The sequence below is a fragment of the Stylophora pistillata genome, chromosome 2 (assembly GCF_964205215.1).
Source record: "Stylophora pistillata chromosome 2, jaStyPist1.2, whole genome shotgun sequence".
NCBI classification, from domain to species: domain Eukaryota; kingdom Metazoa; phylum Cnidaria; class Anthozoa; order Scleractinia; family Pocilloporidae; genus Stylophora; species Stylophora pistillata.
In genome coordinates, this window is record NC_142520.1 from 22,387,698 (window position 1) to 22,400,540 (window position 12,843).

At 39.1% G+C, this 12,843-nt stretch overlaps 1 protein-coding gene and 2 pseudogenes across 2 annotated transcripts in view; 2 read left to right on the forward strand and 1 right to left on the reverse strand.

Moving 5' to 3' along the window:
* LOC111336445 (slit homolog 1 protein) overlaps positions 1 to 12,843 on the reverse strand; it is a 36,422-nt gene that overhangs the window by 2,673 nt on the left and 20,906 nt on the right. The window lies entirely within an intron of this gene.
* Positions 713 to 1,978, forward strand: LOC148737796 (uncharacterized; annotated as a pseudogene).
* Positions 1,939 to 8,349, forward strand: LOC148737797 (uncharacterized; annotated as a pseudogene). The gene is made up of 6 exons (XR_015996322.1): positions 1,939 to 1,946; positions 2,401 to 2,513; positions 3,012 to 3,163; positions 3,544 to 3,624; positions 5,022 to 5,073; positions 6,314 to 8,349. The product of XR_015996322.1 is annotated as an uncharacterized LOC148737797 (transcript).

Here is a 12,843-nt window from a genome sequence, read left to right on the forward strand (position 1 = left end):
TTTAATTAACGAAAAACCCAATTACATGTTAAAACTTAGGCTCTCAAATATATCAATCTCTTAAATGATCACATTCAGCAGTGTGCCACCTCTGAAAACAATTACGATCAAGTTGAAGGCAGAGGGGAATATTACAAACTGCACACTGCCAGGGGGTTTTCATTTGCTTCTTGTCAAACTCATAACATAGCTTACAATTTTTTCTGCCCAAAGAAGCCTTAGTGGATTTACTGTCAAGTCCCTCTGGTGAAATGGCTACTGGACAATGATCAAACCTACAATTATACTTTCTTGGACGGCCAGGTCCAGGTGAAGGATTCTGTGCCATTTGACTCCTTGGTTTCAGCTGAAATGAAAGAATCATCCAATATTGCGACCAACGGTCTGACCATAAGTGAAATGGTGTGCATGGAAGACACATTAAAAGTATTTATTTTTGGTGAAAAATTAGAAGATAGTGAGTCTTGTTGACTCTCATTCCCATAATTTAGCTTATTTGGATTTTATTTGGCACCAACACATCGTTCGGCCGTTCAAAGTGCGAGCTACGGTCGACTATGCAGTCGTACAGTTGTCTTTTCAAAATTCGCGCCGTGTAACTTCGGCTTACATCCCCAAGCCCCTTGTACACATCGGTTGGCTGAGCCTTCAGATTATTCCCACTGAAACTAGCGGCGTCATAAATACTGCATGCGCAATATTATCGCTGACGATGGCTCTAAGTAAGTGCGATTAGCAGCCAGAATTTCACAACTCTAGTGGTTGTTCGGCAACATTCTTAGCTGTCGCTGCTCGAAGGATATTTATTGTGGAATTTGTGCGTCATGGCTGACGGAAATAACCCATCTATGCCCAAGAAAAAGCGTCCAACAGAACGAGGTCTTCAGTTCTCTTTCAACAGAGAGCTTCCTCAAGAGAGCAGACTTCTTGGCATCAAGGACCGCGTCAAAATGGCAAAAGGTGCGCTAAATCTAACAAAAACAACCTCAAGTACACAGAATGCGGATCTGGTGGAGACTCTTCTGTTAGCCTTTGAGGAGAAAATGGAGAGGAAAGGACTGACATCGAGCCAACTGAGCTTATCATCAACTGGAAGCACAGCTACTCCGAACCCCTCTCTTGTTTCTACACCATCTACCACACGGTTTTCTTTTCCTTTAGCGTCTTCCACTCCATCTTTGGGTATTTCTTTGCCTTCCTCTGATGCTGTTTCTCCAGTTTCCCCTCCACATGCAGAACATACACCACAAAGAATGCAGATCACCGCGCCTTCAGCAGAGAACGACCCCATATACATGGTGTATCTCTTCAGCGAGGAAGCTCTGCGAACTCTGTATTTTTTTTTTTTTTTTTTTTTTGTAACACTCTCTCCACAGCATGCTGTTACTATGGAAAACTCATTGATTGCGATTTACTAATCTTCAATCGACAAAGTCACGTTGTGTCCGTAACAGTTTCATGTGTATGTGGAGATTCATTCAAGTGGCTCTCCTCCTCTATCATGGGAGGATCTCCTCCAAAGTACTATGTAAATTTGAGGTAAGTATCTTTTCGTTTTCTGCTGGAAATTATCTGAAATTCGCTCTCTCTGTACTCTTGAGTTTTGTTGTAACTGGTCACTTACCTGCCTTTGTTTTTCATAGATTGGCAAGGCACTTTCTCTAATCCTCCTATGTTGTATTTCTTCTTGCAAGCAAATGGCAGTCAATAACAGTTTACAGGAAGTTAAATGATGATCTCTCCACAAAAATACCTCAAATGGACTGAGCAGTTTTTTATTTGGTTTCTCTCTTACCTGAATTCTAAGATACCTCTTTTTTAAATTACTTCAACAGTCTTGAAAAAGCATTGTTATGCAAACATTGTGAATAGGGTTTCCAATGAGTCCATGTCTGCTGCCCAGGAAGAAGTGACAAAACACCCCTGGTTATGTTGTAAATGGAGAGGTACAAGTTGATTTCAATTTTATTTTGTCTTTGGCCACATACTTATACACCAGTCTTAGTAGGGGAGGTGCATGCTTGAGTTTTGTTCAATTGTTCCTTGTTGCAAGCCAGGATCTCTACAAGCAGTCACTTTGATGCATGGGATCTAGTAGACTTCTGCAAAGTTCTGCTGACTAGCACATCTAAGCATACAATATCTGATATCAAATTGTAAACCCTTAGAGATTTGTGAGTACAGAAATGTGTTCAATGTTATGTTTTGATATGTAACATTTCTTCCTGTAGTGTGTTATTACAGATGCAAGGCATGATTAGAGTAGATCAGCAGCACATACGACAGTGTCAGCCCTTTCTTTCTCGTAAGATGCCTTTCAACTCTTTGTATGATATGTTGAACCTTGATACACTCAATGCTATTCGTAAAAATATTTTTATTTTTACTGATTCTGTTTAGAACCAAAAAAGTTTTAGGAGTCGTAAACTGGAGTAGGGATAGTGAAACTTCAGCAGTGAGCCGTGAAGTCCCTATGCCGAAAAAGCTGCTGACTTTTCTAACCGAGACCCAAGGTACAGTACATTTGCGTCCTCAATAATATCCTACCATTGATGTAATATGAGTATGGAGGACAGAAAATTCCTTTATAGTGTGACTAAAGTAATTCTTTTTTTTTCTTTGTTTATTTAATTCTGATGTGTACTTCTGCGCAAAGAAGAGTCCACTCGGTGAGCAAGAATTTCATGCTAATCTGCTGATTGTTGCTGACCATTAACAGGTAATTTGAATGACTGTTTATTGAGAGAATGTGTAGTAGTCATAAGGTACATAGAGTTTTTCTCAGATTACTCCTTCAAAAGAACGATTTCACGAAACCAAAATTATGATTATTAATTTTTGTTGTTATGAACACATTGTGTTATGTAATTCCGACAAGACATAGCATAATTCATAGACTCAAAGACTACACAATTTTCTGTAAAAACGGAAAACCAGAAGCATTATACTTACTATTATTAATACTGATCTATTAATTTGTTTTTCTATAAGTCTCTTTATTTATGACTCAGGAAAATCATGTCAATTGCCATGCAGAGTCACAGTGCAAGCAGAATGGCGACCTAATGAGCAAAAGGTTTTAACTAGACCAGAAGCTGTAGCTGCATATAGGAAAGCCATTATAGGCACCTCAATATATAGACATGCATATGATTACATGCGGGTAATTAATTAGCACATGCTATTGTATGTTTTCGTTTCTTTGCCTGAAAAAGTTTGCCTTTTCCAAATTAGCGATGTTGCAGTAAAGGCCTTGAAAGAGTTGCAAAAAATTCATGTTCCAGTTACAGAAAAAGCCACTCAAAATCTGTTACCTTCTGCAGTGTAGGGAAACATACTGGATTGAATCTCTCCATTCAGTGATTCTCATTAGTTTTATGCTTCTAAGCGGATCCATTATGGGGATGACACCTTCAACATGCACATGGAACTAGCCATTCTTGATTGGTTAAAAGAGTTATGCTGTTGTTAATTCTGCACAATTGCTTTGGCACCTTTTGAATGCTATGCTTACTCTTTCTTATTGACTTGTTTCTCTTGCAGAATGAAAATTTGAATACAGAAGTATTGTCTCTGCAGATGTACCAACATGCCAGGCATCCGAATCTTCTGGCAGAGATCAGGGTGCTTACTGCAAGAACATTCAAATTCAGGGAAACCATCTGATCTACCTTTTTTAATTTAAATAACTGATGTCCACTCTGCTTACTAGTGATTCTGACTTCGTGTGATAACTTTAAATGGGCGTCCAAATGTCTTGTAAAAGATGTGAGGTAACCAGGAAAGAATAATTACAGCAACTGCTGGTACTAAGTAGTGAAGCATTCATGAGTATTAGGTATTACTCAAGGGAATTTCCATGCAGTTTTATTGAGGTTTCCACCTCATAACTTTCTTTTGACTGTACATGTTTCATGAACTTATTCAATTGTTATTTATAATATTTTATTGCTCTCCTTGACATGGGCATCTGTATGAGAATTTCCTAATTCCCTTTTATGCCCCGTATAAGGAATGCCTGGAGGGTTAGGAAACCTTGACCTCACATCTTTTATGACGCAATTGGGCATCTTTTCCCGTGCTGCATTAACTTGGTCCCCAAGTTCCACGTTTCTAGCCTGGTAAACAGGGCCTTTTCAGAGCCCACACTTCTTTAGAGACCTCCAGTAAGTCATATAATCTTTACGACGTCGCACGTGATTTTCTCTGTGTGCTTTTCTATGCTAAAGGGGTTTTTTCAGTCATTTATTTCACATTGGATAAAGCTTCCCAACCTATTTTCTTTATACTGAGTGGCTATGGCCTTTCACTTCCATGGCAGGAGAAAGAAAAATCAGGCTTTTCGACTGACTGCTCCATGAAACAACTCGTCTACAATAGGTACACTATTGGATGGGGCATGGGATTTTTTGGCTGCCAATGCAAGCTATGAAACCCTTGACCACTTTCATAAATGGCTGCTGGACTAATATTCTTTTCTTTAAATTTAAATTAGCCTTTCTGGCCTCGCTTGAGATAATGTATTCTTTTGAATTTAGTACTGGAGAACGAGGCCAGAAAGGCTAATTTAAATTAAACAAAAGAATATTCATCTGGCAGCCATTCATGAAAGTGGTCTATGAGGGGCCAATTTCTTCAGGGTATTTCTGAGAGAGCCATTAATGATTATCAATATTCAGAAGATGTACTGAAACAGTCCGTGCCACTTAAAAATATAAATCTTGTCTGTAAAACACAAAGTTAATTTTATTAATACTGAAAAAGAAGTCTGGCTGCTATGTAACATTAAATGTATTGGATTTCACTTAAGGTTACCCAAGCTCAGTTTCTCAGATGATAGTGTTGACAAGTTTGTTAAAAGTTTAGACATTGGTCATGTCACACAGATCCCAGGGGCATCAGGTGTTTCTTGCACAGTCACTGGCCTGGTGTTTATGATTATTGATTTGCACATGAGAGTTCCCCATCTTTCTTGTAAACTTGTCTGGTTCAATGAAAATGAAAATCATTTCATTTTTCAGTTTTCAGATGATGGAGCTACTGAAACAAATGAGCTGACAATGTCAATTGGAAGTATGGTGTGCTGGAACTTTGGTGATCAGGTGTAAGTGTAAAAGAGAAAGATCAAATAATGCATGACCTCTGGAAGCAGCTCACTGAAGAGATGAAAATGTTTTAAGGTAATGTTTTGACTGTTTGTGACAAAGGGTGCACTGTTGAATTTCAGCCAGGAGCAGGCATGTCCTGGCAGAGCTGGGCTGCTAATGAACTCAACCAGGCAGCTACATATCCTTCTCCAAATGCAAATGTTCATAAAGGAAACATGAACACTATGGGGGTAGTTTTGGAGTGGGTAAAGATGACACCTGAAAACTTTGCACTAAGGAAATGAGAACCTCTAATACTGAAAAGGTAAACAATTTTCTTGCCTCTCTTCCCCCAAACCTTTCAGAAAAAAAATAGGAATTCCAGAAAGTTACAGTTCACGGCTGAAAATAGCATCCAAGAGTTTGGTCTTCCTAGGATTGGGCATTTTCCAGACAGGTTAAGGCCAGAACCCATGCATTGTAAGATCAATGCCTGGCAACATTATATTGATCTCCTGTACTTAGAGGCAGTGGAAAGAGGAAAGTTTGATCCTTTTGTTTCTGCTCTGGGAACACCTATAGGGAATAGAGACTCTTTTGAGGGTTTCTGGTACAGACAGTGTTGGGGAGCGTGCTAGGAAGCAGGGGATGTTGCAGAAATCAGAGGTGGACCTAAAGCAATACCTGCAGAAGAGAAGTTTTCCTTATGCAAGGCATACATCAGTTGGGTGGGGGGGGGGGGATGTGGACTGGGATACTGGACTTCAAGAGTAAAAGAACATTTTAGTGATGAAGCTAGAACAGGTGTAACAAGTTACCAGTTAGGCTTAGTGGCAATCAAGCCATTGCATTGGCTTGATATTACCATTATCATAGGTGAGTATCTGAAGAATGCAGGGGGACTTTTTAATAGAATAGAGACCAATTCTGCCCAGCTTGCAGAAATGGAAGAAATGTGTAGTATGTATTTTAACTTGGTGTCTTTACTTTTTTCATCCAGTTGAACAGAAGTTGCATAAGCACACAGGAAATACTTTCAGAGGTGATGCAATGCGAAAGTTGCATAAGCACGTGTAGGCTAGATCACGAGGTTGTAACAGGAGACGCGTGGGAGATGATAAATTAGTTTTTGTGTGTGAGAGCAGAAATTAAGAGAGACATTGTGAAAACTAGGAGGAGAATAAAACAGGATTTGTTAAGGACAATTTTCGAGTACGTGAGTTAAGAGTGTACACCGCAAGTTTGGTACATTTGTTGTGTTAATGTCACAACATGGACAGTTGGATATACCATTCCCTATCATGCAAATTTGCTGTTTACAAAGTATAGGGTGGGTTATGGCATTGTCTCTTTGCAGGCTAAGGAGGCCAAACATCCTGGAGTGAGGGAAGATTTGACCTTAACTAACCAGTCAAATGTAAGCACCACCACTGGTAAATGGTGGCAAGTAATGCAAAGTAATTATGTTCACTCATTTTACCTCCCAGAACATCAACCAATGCCCTATTCTTATACCTCACACTACCAATGATGTTCTCCACCACACTGGTACCAACCAAATGTTTGAAATTGTGGTGGAAATAAAGAAAATGATTTGCTCAGTTGTCAAGTTTGTTTGTCTAGTATAGACCTGGTGACTTGTGCAAGCAGCAGAGGCGCAACAGAATCAGTGATGTGTACACTAAAACCCATTGTCTGTAAACAGTGCAATACTCGCTTTGCTCATAACTTATCACTGTGGTCTCATCTAAAGTTCTGCAATGCCACTGAGGTAAGAAGTGTAGCTATCAATTCAACTTTGATGACAGTACCTGGTTTAAAGGAAGCTTTACATAGTAGAGGATTAAGCACTGCAGGTAATAAGGAAATTCTAGGTAAGCACCTTGAAGGTGCATTGGCTTGGGAAGGGTACTTGAATTAATTTTTAAGCAACAGTTTAACTTTCCCAAAATATTTGATGTGAAGTGTATTTTTCTTGGTCAAGTTGGTGCACAATAAGGCACACTTCCTATGAGAATGATAACTAGGCTCTCAACAAATTCTGTGTACCAGTAATGTGAGTAATATGCCAACTTACTAAGAAAAATATTTTAAAATTGGTGCAAAATTGTTTAAATTAGCTATGTTTGCTAGACAGGTTAAACCTGTCGGAATGCAAAAGTAATGTCACTGATATCACTTGGTATGCACTAATATATTACATACAAAACTTTATAAACCAATTTTTTTTTAATTGACTTCCATTTTAGAGGTAGGGTTTCTGCTCTAATTTATTTCTGGAATTGTGTACATAAAGGTTTGACCACTAAACCCTTGACATGCTAACAACAGTATGCATATTCTCCATACTGTTCTCAATACATTTTCCAAGGTGCTGACAAGGAGAATTTGTTTAACAATCAAGAGCTTCTTTAGTTAGTAATTATTTCCTTCATTCTTGTGACTTTGTTTAATTTGGGGTTAATATTGTAAGAAGAAATTAGATGCTGGTCACTATTAGGGGCCAAAGGGTTAATAACTAATGACTCAGCATTTTGCTTATGTTGACACAATGCTTTTGTTCTAGTAATGGAATTGTCTTCTATTGATAGTTTAGTCTGATAGTTTAATGGTATATATTAATGATATCTTACAATATTACAAAAAATATGCACTGCCCGCAGTTAGCAAAGGCTAGTCGAGGGGGGTAGTGTTTAATACATATATTATAAAATATAAAATAAAAAGATTTACAGAGCAAGAGATTCAAAATTCTACACAAATTACAACTACATTAATACATTTAAGATACGTCAAGAAAACAGAACAAGCTGGGGTCGTATAGTTGTGCTATTAAAGTAGACAAATCAATATAATCGTCATATTTTTCGAGTCTCTAGAGGAGGAAATCATGAATTTTACTCTTAAAGTGGTATTTTGATAGCTGGCGCGCTTCACAAGACAAGCTATTCCAGATTATAACACCATTTCTTGAAATAACTAAAAGTTACAAAAGGTTGCAGCTTGATAGTTTTAAGAGCAGGATGAAGTATACATAGATAAATGAAATTTGTATTTAAAATGAGTAATTCTCTATACTGATAGAATAATTGCATAGATGAATCAGACATCATTGTTAGTCAAATAATTAACAAGCTTTTAGCTGTCATGTTTAGGTAAAACCATACTTCTATTTATTTACTCCAGTGTATTTCTTTCTACAAGATATAAAGATTAAATTTTAAAATATATTCTTGTATCAATAAACATATTTCCTTCAGAACTTTGTTTCAGATTACATTCAGGGTTGTCATTCTTTTGCTCTATGAAAGTTTCGTGACAAGGTCTTGCCAAACATTAGCAAGTCTTGCTGTTACCTAATTAATTGTCAAGCTAGATCGTATTCAAATTCAATAGCTTTTGTAAATTTGAGTCTTTTCCAAATCCTTCTCGATCATAGCGCAGCACGTAAAATGAGGTTGTTACCCTTTGATGTTTTACTAAATAAATAATTTGAAGCGGCGTAGTTTGCGTGACAGCAATAATTGACTCGCCGCAACATCGTTCCCAGGGTCTCTTATCTTCCAGCCCGCTGGAGCGAGCGAGGAGAGACCCTGGTTTAGGCTGGTCAAGTGTTTAGAGAGCAAAAAAATTCCTCAGGGACGAGTCGTTTGTTTGCTCGATTTTTGCCTCATATCCTTTGTCATCTTAAAATCGACGCTATCGTTGTTTAGGTCGCCACGTTCTCTAGCAGCCTTCAAGTCGCTATATCTCGGAGTTGGTATTGTAACCTTAATTTAAAACCCAAACAAGTCCAGTGTTTAGAAGCGATGTATTCGGGCAGAGATGTTGTGCGTTTTACCGACGGGATACGGTAAATCTTTGATTTTTCATCTTCTTAATTCTTCACTCTTCGAGAAGTTAAACAGTCAACGACCTGTACCTTCCTTGTCATTTGGTCCGGTTGTTTATGTTGTTTCGCCTTTGAATATTTTTATTAAAGATCAAATAAGAACGAGCACCGGCAGCCGTAGGTTTTTTTGTGACTAAGGGCCTGATTACATGAGCCGGGCTGGCCCTGTTAGCCGGGCTGATTTGTTTTGTTTTGGTGTTCGCCAAAGCGTGAAAACAAAAGAAATCAGCCCGGCTAACCGGGCCAGCTCGGCTCATGTAATCAGGCCCTTAATTGAACACTGGCACGTCAAATTATGTAAACAAAGGAAACCGAACAGTTACGTGCAATCGCCTGCGCATATTTTTCCTCTTCTGAAGGAAATAGGTACTAGAAAAAGAGAGATCGGTTAGACGAGCACAAAAAATAAATCTGTACCAATTTTCCTGGTCATCGACAACATCTTCGCAAACATATCTGACAGCGGCTGAGTCAATCGAAGGTAGCTCATTCTGAAAGAAATTTGTCAGCTTTCTAAAAATACTCGCAATTCAGAAGCGGCAAAGAAGAATCTGGGACCGTCGGGACGTAACAAAAAACAAACCTGGCAAAACAGTATCGAAGATACAGTTGTTGACCTCTTTTCCAGCCAAAGACTGCATCTGTGTTGGTGCTTTTACGAAATTATTTAGACCGCGACGGCTTCTGTCAGATTCCTTTGCATCATAGCCAGGGTGCGTGAGACAGATTGTGATATTTCTGTACATCGCTTCACCGTTTCGATAAAACTCTGACTTTCACTGATCACCGTTTTGAAAGAAATAAAACTTTTCAAGCGTCTTTTCAAGGCCTGCATAATAAATGTGGAAAAAGTTTTTCTTGTCTCAACGGCCGGCCATAAATGTTGTTCATTTTTATTGCCAATAAGCTACGCTCGCAAGTGGACTAAGTGGAGAGAAAATCCCACTTATCTGCCCCTCCCTCAAACCGCTAATTTGAAATCTCCAAAAAATCTGGGAGACACGTGACCAGCCTAAACCAGGGTCTCTCCTCGCTCGCTACAGGGGGCGGGAAGATGAGAGACCCTGGGAACGAGGTTGGACCCGCCGGTGTAACTTTGAAGTACGGGACCATCCTCAGGAGTTTTCTCCAAGTACCGCTTCTTGAGAAAATTCTCTCCCTTAAATCTCGCCGGAGACCAAATTTTCTCTGCAGTGTCGAGCCTTTGGAAACTGAGCGTGATTTTCTCACCATTCTTGGTCTCTCATCCCGTAGTTAGGTTTATTTTTTACAAAACGAACCCTCCTTACGCATTGTTTCTCCGCAGAATACTTCATCTTGGTATTCCAAAACCGGTCTCCTCTTTCTGTTTCATCCTCCATGCCGAAATGTTTTTAACATAGTTTGTTTGATGTGTTCGCGCTGTCATTCTTTGCCGCCCCTTTTGAAGAGGCCTTTACTTTTCGTGCCAACTGCCGCTGACGATTTCTGCGCCAGCGCGCATCAGAGGTGCGGGAGGAAACCCGAGGAAACTGACCATCATTTGCTTGGGTGCTAGGAATTCATCTACAATGACTGATCTGCGGCTCAATATTCATGATTTCCATGCCCCATATCCTGAGCCACCTCTGCCGGATCTGCTATGATTCCAGTGTGTCCTATTTTAAATTTGTCTTCTAGGAAGGCCTTCTGCTTAGCACTAAAATGGGAGGCCTTTCTCGAGGATCGCAATACCCAGCTCGGCGGTAACGCCTGAATTCTTTACTCTGCAATCGCAGAAGTGGCAATATAGGGCTGTGCACTAGATCCTTCCTGATATTTTTCAAAGGCATCTTTGCCTTGTCGAGAAGCGAGTGCCTTTCCTCTGTAAATATGCACTTGCCGTACTGTATACGCCGCAACACTTTGCAGTGGTGCTGAAAAGTACTCACGCATCCTTCAACTCAAAAAGAAAAAAGATCGGCGTGTTTGTAGGCAATGGATGCTCTTCTTAAACGATGTCTTCTGTCTTTTCTTGAAGAGGAGACTGCTTTTTGTCAAACAAAAGGATGTCTTAGAATTCTCCAAAAGAAAAGTAACTGTCGGGAAAGGCTGAATCCCTCTCTGAACCCATCAGTTTGAACAAAAAAAAAAGATGGCCATAAAAAATGACTATAAATAACGCGCGTGAGAAATTAACATTTGGTAAAAGTGAGCAAGAATTATAAGGAAAGAATGCCAGTGTTTGTGGTACTGACGTGTGCTTTGCAATTATCGCCCAGGACATGGGGGTCCGCATGTCGTGTAATCCGAGAGAAGCAGAAGGCAGTTCACGACAGCATTTCGTGAACCAAATGCGCAATCTATGTCTGGCGCTAATGCATGGTATGTACAAATTCATTAACAATACTCAAATTAAAGTGTAAATATGGCAAACATATTGATTTGATGGTTGGTTACCATTTTCAAATTGTATCCTTATCGTACAGGACGATTTTGCATTTGGCTTGTTTTGTTTGGGAAATAACAGCTAACATTTTAAATATCAGGTAACCTGAGCAATAGAAACAACGAAAGTTGAACTAAATTAGCTTTCTATCCAGTGTTGAAACGATTTTTCGCCCCACAACGGCCTGATGCCTTTTCTGTGTAACTTTTGTTTGTGGTCCTAAAGTTTCGTAGTCTTGAGTAGCCCAAATATCTTATTGCATCTTTGTGAATAATAAGCCTTGTTCTTTGCTGGACTAACTTGGTATAACCCCAGGCCATGTCCCAAGATGCGATTTTACCCTCTCAATTTTTCCCATTTCTTTGTCCGCCTATATGAGTGGAATAATGAAAATAACAAAAATTGTCCAAAAACTTAGTTCGCGACAATTGGACAGATAACACTTCAGACTATTCGTAAATACGTGTTCTTTCCATTGAGAAAATCGTTGGTCACATTTACCGGTTTGTTTATTCTCAACCGACGTTCAAATTGTGGGTTGTCTGGACCTACACTGGTGAACTCTGATATGAAAGCCACCAACCCGATTTTCCCGCCGTTCGCCTAAAATAAAAATGTTATGGAACTTAAAGCATTTTGTCTAAAAATAGTTCATCGAGACCTATATTCTGGCTAAGCTTGGGGATTTTCGACTTTTTTATATTGCACACCTCCAGGCGATATTTAGGGATGGCCGCTTTAAAGTAATTAAGTTTAATTTGATCTGCGAAAAAATTCGGCCAAAGTCGCTCACCATGTAAAAGTTTGTTTTGAATGATGCTATTTTATTACTTTCTTTGTATTTATATCCGAAGTTATAACCTCAAATTTCTTAAAAAAAAAAGAGCTTCTTCCTGTTCAAAGTTTTACACTTTTCTCATCCGCGAAATAATCCTATCAGATTTAAAAACAATTTTCAACTACAAGAGTTGGAAAAAGGACAAAGTGGAAACAACACAACAGACCCCAATTGTACCCTAATTCTAGCGCATCCCTTAATCCAGTTTAACAGAAATATAAACAACAGTAAACAGTCAAACTCAAGTACGGTTATAAGAAACCGGATGTCTCTATAAAGGCCTTAAAGAATCCGTGGGGGTTCGTGAGGTATCTAACACCGTCCAGTAGTTTGTGATAATGTGCAGAGAAAAGAGCTGAGGTGTTCACCACTGGTATTTTGTTACTTCATTGAGCTGAAGAAACGTGGTTCGTGGTTCCAAAGTCTTGAACATTTTTTTCTGATCAACAAAATTTGTAAATTTCGCGTATACCGTGATAATGTTTCATAGACGCTTGGAGAGAAATTAAGGGAAATGACACATTTTCAATTAGTCGTTTAAACCTGCTGCACTGTAAGTTTAAATGACTGGCTCATTTAAACTGGGTTTTCACTATAAGTGTCACTAAGCTGTTTTTTC